Source organism: Primulina eburnea, chromosome 4, assembly GCF_022965805.1.
Source record: "Primulina eburnea isolate SZY01 chromosome 4, ASM2296580v1, whole genome shotgun sequence".
Classification (NCBI taxonomy): domain Eukaryota; kingdom Viridiplantae; phylum Streptophyta; class Magnoliopsida; order Lamiales; family Gesneriaceae; genus Primulina; species Primulina eburnea.
This window is the reverse complement of record NC_133104.1, coordinates 11,940,569-11,949,751: the sequence shown is the minus strand read 5'-3', so window position 1 is coordinate 11,949,751 and position 9,183 is coordinate 11,940,569.

The window sequence follows — 9,183 nt, the reverse complement described above, 5'->3', positions numbered from 1 at the left end:
CAATTTCGTGATTTTTTTTCCAATTATCCCAGATAATTACTTTAAAAGGTAATTAAATTAAACGAAATTATCATTAATAAATTCAGTGATAGGAATTATCTTTAATTAATTTGCTGATTGAAAACTTAGAAAGACATAATGTATTTGAAAGTAAATATTACTATTAGTTGGTTTAAATATAAATTAAAATTGAGATTTTTAGCGTAAATCATTGAATGGTTGTAAGGCAAAAAAAATGGGATTTTTAGATATGAAAAACTTTTGGAATGGGGTTTTAAGAAAATTTTCCTAAATTATAAAAGGAAAAGTTATGCATATATGAAAATTAAATTATTCTCAGTCAATCTTTTCCCAAAAATTCTTCATTTTTTTTTAATCTAAAACAAACTGGTTTGGCATGCATCTGACATGTGCGAGCATGACTTAATTTTAAGAGTGTGCAATTTGTTTAGTTAATAGGTGGTGGCTGATAGTTGCTGTTTATTGTTTTATTTTGTTCGTGCATTTGTAAATCTCCACGGACGTGCGAATCAAACTGTGTATTTTGTGTGTATATGTGCATACAGAAATGTAGACTTGCATTGTACTCAGTCAAACAAAAAGTTTTAAACATTTACAACTGATTATATCTTTTGACAGTTTTCTTTAACTCCTAGAATAATTGTGCTTGAAATTTTCCTGATTTCAGTTGTTTTTGTTGTGAGAATTATGAGATTTTCTACGGTGATCCAAATTGAATTTCTCATTCATAGTCTCTGTGTGAAACAGGTAAAGCTGTATATGGCACGTTCTTTTTCATTTTTTGAATGAATTTATTGTCACGCCCCGAGACCGAAGCATCGGCGACATCCGGCATTATTTAACAATTACTTTAAAATAATAAGCCTCGTATCGAAAAGCCAAATAACCCAGTTTTTTCATAAATATAACATTTTCTTTACAATGACAATAGAACAACAATTACATCAGAGTTTTGCGGAAACTAAACAAAAGAAAAGGTAAAAAAATCTTGATTCTTGATCTTGTCCATCGATTACCATCCCCAGAAAGCTTCTTGTTCTTCCTCATACAGTTGCTCTTCATTCTTATCTGAAAGTTGTAAGGGGTGAGTGTTTTGGGAAAAACTCAGCAAGTGGGGGTCGATCGATTTCCAAAGGTATATATAGAACTTAATTTTCTTAAAACATATTTTTAACAAACTTTGAAAACTTATTAGTTTTAACTTATCATAGCAGAACCAAAACAAATATGAGATAAAGGTTATCAGACGAATCAGAGCAGTTCAGAGGTAATTCAGAAGAAAATCAGAAAAAAAAAACACAACAATTTTACTCATCTTATTTCTATAGTCAAATTGTCCCCAATATGTTAGTCTTCTAAGAGGTGAGGCCGGAACACGGTTTTATACCTACCGATGGGGGCCAGAACAGAATTACAATTATCGTTCCATTTCAAATCGATTTGTAACAGTGTATCACATAATTCAGATTTATTAATCAAAGCTTATCAGATATTTGAACGAATACAGCGGAATCAAAGAACGTTGAAAAACAGAACGAACAAACCAGGAAGAACGTATCATCGATCGAAATTTTTGAAAGGAAAGACTGAAATTTTCGAAAATAAGGATACACACACATGCATGTCATGATATATGTATTCAAGTTTAAAATTACAAAAAAAATACGTAACGAAAACCCACTTACTAAAATGCGTAGCTATGCTTCGAAATTTGCAGATTCTTGAACGAAGTTTCTTCCGAAGTTTGGACAGTACTTCGACGCGTTGCTTGAGCAATTTATGCCGTCAATCCAGCAGCACCTCGACGTATTTTCTTGAGCACTCTAACAGCACGAAGTTGGTTCTTCTTTCTCCTTTGCCTTGGCCGAAATTTGGTTGCTTTATGGAGGGGAGTAGCCGAAATTTTGTATGGCTTTTTGGTGTGTTTTTCCTTCACCTTTTGAGTGTCATTTATAAATGAAAACTTTGTCCCTTCATCTCCTCCATGGCTTTGTCCCTTCATCTCCCCCATGGCCGCCCCTTGCTCCCCAAGAAATGAAACGAATGTAGTCAAGGCTATCTCAAGCACCAAAGGTCACATAGACTTTCTAAAGGGGCATTTCTTGCATAATTAATTTGTCCAATCCCTTAGCTCCTCCTTTAACTCATTTTTTGATCCTTTTAGGACAAAAATGTTTGAGCTTCATTGAGCTGAAAGATTGAGTCCTTAAGCTGGGGTTTTACTTCTCTGATGATGATTCTTCGATTTATGCGATTTCCTGTTGCATAGTTTTCCATTGAGCTAATCCCAGAGCTTTGGAGATACTTCCTCGAGTCAAGTTAGTTGAACATGCTAACCAATCCATTCCAAAAATGATGTCAAACTCAATCATATTAAGTTGAATCAATTCCGCCTCAAAAATCTGTTTACTGATACCAATTTTTACAGTTTCGATACACCTTGTGGGTTTCAATTTTTTTACTTGCAGGTGTTTCCACTCTTAACGGTTCACTAAAAATTTCATGCTCAAGTTTTAGCTTCGTAGCAAATCTTCTAGACACAAACAAGTGCGTAGCACCAAAATCAAACAAAGTATATGCAGGTATTTTATTGAGTAAAACAGTACCTGCAACCACCTAGTTGGTGTTATCAGTTTCTTCAAGGGTTATTGCATATACCCGAGCATTAGTCTTGTTTTCATTTTGTTTGCTGGGCCCCGCCCCTTTGTCTTTGTTTTCAGAACAATCTTTAATCTGATGACCCACCTTACCACATCTGAAACAAGCGCCCGTTTTCATATAACATTACCCAAAGTGATTCTGTCGATATGTAGCACCATTTTCCTTCTTTATTGCTAGAACTGCTGAAGGTTCCTCTTGGGGGACCGCTTGAATAGTTTGGCCTTTTGAATTTGGGCCACAATGAGCAGACTGACTAATCAAAGGTCTCTTGCTTTGTTTTCTTCTTCGCGGCGTTTGATATAAGTTTCCGCACTCATTGCCACACCCATCAAATCTACAAAATTGCTTGGCCTGAATACTGCCAAAGCCGATTGGATCCAGCTGTTCAGTCCTTTCTTAAAATGGTGAATTTTCAATGTCTCATCAAACATGATTGTTGGAACATAGGTTCCCAGATCATTGAACCTTGAGGTGTATTCCATCACCGTCATGTCTGGTGTTTGTTTAAAGTTCTCAAATTCGCTCAAATTTTGCAGCCAAAATTCCGCTGGGTAATATTGCTTCAAAAATTCTCTCCTGAAGGTTTGCCATGTGATCTGCTTCACCTCAGCCAAAGATGGTGAAACTATTTCCCACCACTTTCATGCTCGATATTCCAGAAACGGGGTTACGACATCCACTCTAAGTCCTTCAGGTACTTCCAATAAGTGCAGCTGAGCTTCAACATTCTTAAGCCAGTTATGACCGACTTGTGGGTCTGGATTTCCATCAAAATTTGGGACTCGATTCTTCCTGAGGGATTCGTAATGATACCTGATTCCTCATGGTTGTGGTTCTGGTGGCAGCTGGATGGCATTGGCAATGAGATTACCATTCATTGCAAAGGGGCGACTACAATGGTAGCTATTGCCATCATGTCTTCTCGATTGAGGTTCAACCTTGGTGGTGATTGTGGATTTTCGTTCTCGTTTTGATTAACTCCTCGGGGGTTTGGATTGTATCTGGGTGGTCTGCCTGCCATTTCCTATAAACATATATTTTATTAATTTGTTTGAAACAATGTATAATCAAAGAAATATCTTCATTAATTTTCAAAAATCATACATTTATCTTTTTAAAGAAAACGACAAGTCTAATGGTTCTAGATACAATCGCTTCCTAACTAGGGATTACCCTACTCATCTATTACTTCGCCGTCTCCTATTACTTCGTTAATTTCTTCTTCAATGGGGTTTCCTCCTTGATTGTCTTCGAGTTCTCCCACGAGCTCTTCCATGTTGATCATATCATTCTGTAGTTGATCAATATGGTTTTGCAACAGTGTTTTGTGGTCGTCGATATTGTTTACTTGGTCCTGAAGTTCTTGTACGGTTGTTTGGTTTGTTGCCTCATTGAGTTCCTGTTCTTCTATCCTTACTTAAAATTGGTAAATCGCCTTGTTAAGCTTGTTCTCTCGACCATGTGCTGCCAAAAACCTTCCTTGAATTGTCTCCAACTCTCTTTTTGTGCTATCGTGCTGACGTTCAGATTCTAGGTGATAAGCAGTATAGCTTCGAACGTCATCTCGTAGTCTTTTCTCTTCTTCTCTAGCATCAGTAGGTATCTGAAGAAGTTGGCTCTCAGCCAAGTCAAGATGGTGAGTGAGTCACTGTATGTTTGTCTCCAGTATGTTCCTAATCTCGCTAAGCTCCTGCTTTTCTAGCTTCTCCCTGGCAAGTTGCGTCTTCAAAGTAGCAATCTCCCTAACTTGATTATCTATTGTGAGCATGCGCATACGAAGGGCAACCTGAGCATGAGTACGTAGAACAGCCATTTCCTAGGATAAAATCTAGGTAAAATATCAGAACAGTATGAAGGGTAGAAAGGCACAATAAAAGCAAATTTGTCGTGGAAAATTCGATACTAAGAATTTGCGGAACAATTGGAGGGATATATTTTGAGTTTCTGGAAAGTTTAGGGAACAAATGAAAGTTGGGTTCATGTTGGGATGCACTAGGCTTTTGCCAAAATTTTAGTTCTCCAAATTGTCTATCAAAATCTCAACGGGATTATGAACCTAGGGGCTCCGATACCACTTAAATGTCACGCCCCGAGACCGAAGCATCGGTGACATCCGACATTATTTAACAATTACTTGAAAACAATAAGCCTCGTATCAAAAAGCCAAATAACACAGTCTTTTTCATAAATATAACATTGTCTTTACAATGACAATAGAACAACAATTACATCAGAGTTTTGCGGAAACTAAATAAGAGAAAAGGTAAAAAAATTTTGATTCTTGATCTTGTCCATCGATTACCATCCCCAGAAAGCTTCTTGTTCTTCTTCATTCAGTTGCTCTTCATTCTTATCTGAAAGTTGTAAGCGGTGAGTGTTTTGGGAAACACTCAGCAAGTGGGGGTCGATCGATTTCTAAAGTTACATATAGAAATTAATTTTCTTAAAACATATTTTTAACAAACTTTCAAAACTTATTACTTTTAACTTATCATAGCAGAACCAAATCAAATATGAGATAGAAGTTATCAGATTAATCAGAGCAGTTCAGAGGCAATTCATAAGGAAATAAGAAACAAACACAACAATGTTTCTCATCTTATTTCGATGGTTAAATTGTCCCCAATATATTAGTCCTCTAAGAGATGAGGCAAGAAAACAATTTTATACCCACCGATGGGGCCAGACAGTTTTCAGTTTTATATCCACCGATGGGGGCTAGAACATAATTACAATTATTTTTCATTTAAAATCTATTTGTAACAGTGTATCACAGAATTCAGATTTATCAATCAGAGCTTATCAGATTTTTGAACGAATACAGAGGAGTCAAAGAACGTCGAAAAACAGAACGAACAAACCAGAAAAAGCGTATCATCGATCGAAATTTTTAAAAGGAAATACAGAAATTTTCGAAAATAATGATACACATACATGCATGTCATGATATATGTATTCAAGTTTAAAATTACAAAAAAATACGCAACGAAAACCCACTTACTGAAATGCGTAGGTATGCTTCGAAATTTGCAGATTCTTGAACGAAGTTTCTTCCGAAGTTTGGACAGTACTTCGACACATTGCTTTAGCAATTTATGTCGTCAATCCAGCAACACCTCGACGTATTTGCTTGAGCACTCTTAAAGCACCAACTTGGTTCTTCTTTCTCCCTTGCCTTGGCCGAAATTTGGCTGCTTATGGAGGGGAGTAGCCGAAATTTTGTATGGCTTTTTGGTGTGTTTTTTCTTCACCTTTTGAGTTCCATTTATAGATGAAAACTTTGCCCCTTCATCTCCCCCATGGCTTTGTCCCTTCATCTCCCCCATGGCCGCCCTTTGCTCCCTAAGAAATGAAATGAATGTAATCAATGTTATCTCATGCACCAAAGGTCACATAGACTTTCTAAAGGATTATTTCTTGCATTATTAATTTGTCCTATCCCTTAGCTCCTCCTTTAACTCCTTTTTGACCCTTTTGGTACAAACATGGTTGAGCTTCATTGAGCTGAAAGATTGAGTCCTTGAGCTGGGGTTTTACTTCTCCGATGACGATTCTTCGATTGATGCGATTTCCTATAGCATAGTTTTCCGTTGAGCTAATTCCAGAGCTTCGAAGCTACTTCCTTGAGTCAAGTTAGTTGAACATTTAAGTTAATAACTGAGTTTTATAGTTAGAATAAAATTTTTGAGCTTAGTTTCGAGTTTTTATTCCTTACATGATTTACTTTGGAAATTCCGAGTTCTCACATTTATAGTATCATCTTTTCTCTGGACAACTATCACATCTATCGCCGCGACCACTTAGTATTTTACCATTTTTACAGGGTAGATGGAGTTTTTTATATGGGAAAGGATGGACTTTATTTGCTTAATTCATGTTTTTATCAGATTTTTGACCAATAAATTTTTTTTTGTATGATGAGAAACTATGTTTGATATATTTAAATATTTTTGCATTTATCAATCCTGATGTTTCCCAATAAATTTTGCCTATCTTGGTGCATATGTGATAAAGATTGAAATTTTTATCATATTTTTTGGTATTTTTTCAATCTTTTCATGGATGCTACTGCTGCATCGTTAACTTTACGGTGACATTCTCCGATTTAGTACAGAAAATATACCATGAACTTGTGATTATTCTACTTACTTTCTCAGGGTAAGTATAGGTGAAAAGAAGGACCTAATTGTGGCTCCATGACTTAAATCATGTCATTTAATTTTTATCTGAACTCAACACTATATTCTTTTTTACTTGTACGTTTCTACATTTTTTCACAAATTTTGTTGCACACCTTTTTTATCGTCGATTATATTGTGGAACTTAAAATGGCTGGTTGCTAAATGATGATCTATTATAGCCATGATAAGTTATTACTGTAATATTCCTCTGACGTCTATACCCACAGTTGTGAGCGATAGCCCTTTCTTCCCGCACTTATTCTCATTGTGACATCCCAGACATGAACTCTAGAAAAGTAGGTGGGAATCCTTCCAGAGATGGTACCTTTGATCCATCGTTTAAGGGAAAAGGTGCCTTCTATGTTTCTGATCCTGGATTTGATCAATAAACCAGTGGAATCTCGTATGTAGGTCTAGATTCTGCACAAGATGATGGATGGGAAATGCGTGGAAACAAATCCAAAAACAAGGGTGGGGGCAATGCTTCAATACAATTGCGTCCTCATTATTCCCATTCTGAGACATTGAGTGTAATGACCCGAAAATTCGTGTTTGAAAATTTGAGAAAAATTTAAAATTTTATTTAAATAATTAAAATGCCTCATTAAATAATTGAAATGTCTCATTCAAAGTTCAACTGATAGATAAAGTTAATATTCAAAATAGCAGCGGAAGTAAATATTTGTTTGCAAAATAACAATTTAAGAATAATCCAACAAAATAAAATGTTTGAGCATAGAAATGGTAAATGCTAAAATGAGGTCCTCGGGTTCCACTACCGCCGACCCAAGCTAGCTCACTGGTCCCCGCCCTCGACCTCGACATCATCAGTACCTACAACAATCAAGTCTAGTGAGTCTAAAGACTCAGCATGCATATATTGTAAATAACGAGTAAATAATATGATAAAATTGCATGCAAGTGAAAATATCATGTCATGAGACATAACGTGAAATAACTTATCATGAGCAATTATAATACGCGCATAACTGACTGAAAATCATAAGTGAAATGTTTGCTCCTTGGAGCCCTGTAATAAAATAGCATGTAACAATTTTCTGGTGAGATTATGTTCTACGCAAGTGGCCCTTGCACTGAACTGAACTGAACTGACCGGTAACTGGCGACCGGGTGAAGTAATGAACGTCTGATCAGACTAATGCCACAGTATACTGGGTGGAACAGAACAGAACTGACCGGTAACTGACGACCGGATGATACAATGATCACATGATAGTGAAATGGCCACAAGCAATATCGCATAAATCTCAAAAATGAATATTTTATATTTTTATGCACTTAATATAATTAAATGATATGATGAAATATCCTGTATTATTTTACCACATGGATTGGATCATTCCCAGGCTCGCTGCGACCTAAATTTATCATGAAAAATATGCAAATGATTTTCTTGACCAAACTTTGTAATTGAATCCAAAAACGAGACAATTACGCCCAACGATTTCGTATTTATTCATGGCTCCGTGCCAACCCGAACTAACACCGAACCATCATTTAGTCATGATTAAAATACACCTTAAATGATGAAATAATGCTCCAAAAATGATGCAAGTCGAAATTTTGGTGAATGGAGGCCAAAACATGAAATGCTCTTTCGAGAGTCAATTTGGCACATCGTACCGTAAATTCTCGTAGGACCTCTAAAATGATCCGAATCATGAACGGACAAAAACATGACCTTACTAACTCGATGAAGCACTATCCAGTCCAAGGCCATAGGCTAAAAGCCAAACAAGAACTCGAACGAGCCACTGAACCGACACAGCAAGTTGGTGTCTAGAAGTTCCAGCAACCGTGCCTTCGCTTCCTTGTGTCGTTTTTGAGACTACCGGCCATTGGGGTTTGAACCACAGACCAGATCTTCTTTCCAACATCCTAGGGTATGGTTTGAACCGTGGCTAAGGGCCAGAGGCCAACCAAGATCCACACCATTCCACCAAAAACCGAACAACACATGCAGTAGGGGAAAGGGGCCGAGGGGCTGTTCTTGTTACTTTGATTAAAAACCGATTCAACCATGGACCAAGTCTCAAAAGGGCAACTTGGTCACGTCTTAGACATGATAGGGAAGTGTTATAACCATGGCTATGGGCTCCTAGGACAGCCAAGATCAGAAACTCCCTCCCTTGACAGCAACTATACAAATCGAGACTCAAAGGGACACATTTGGGGTGTTGCTGTCACATGCGAGTTTCCAGCGTGTATGGGACTGAACGAATGGACCAACATGGTCTTGACACACCCTATTACATGTCTAGATGCAGCCTTGGGAGCCTGGAATCGAACCAATACCTGA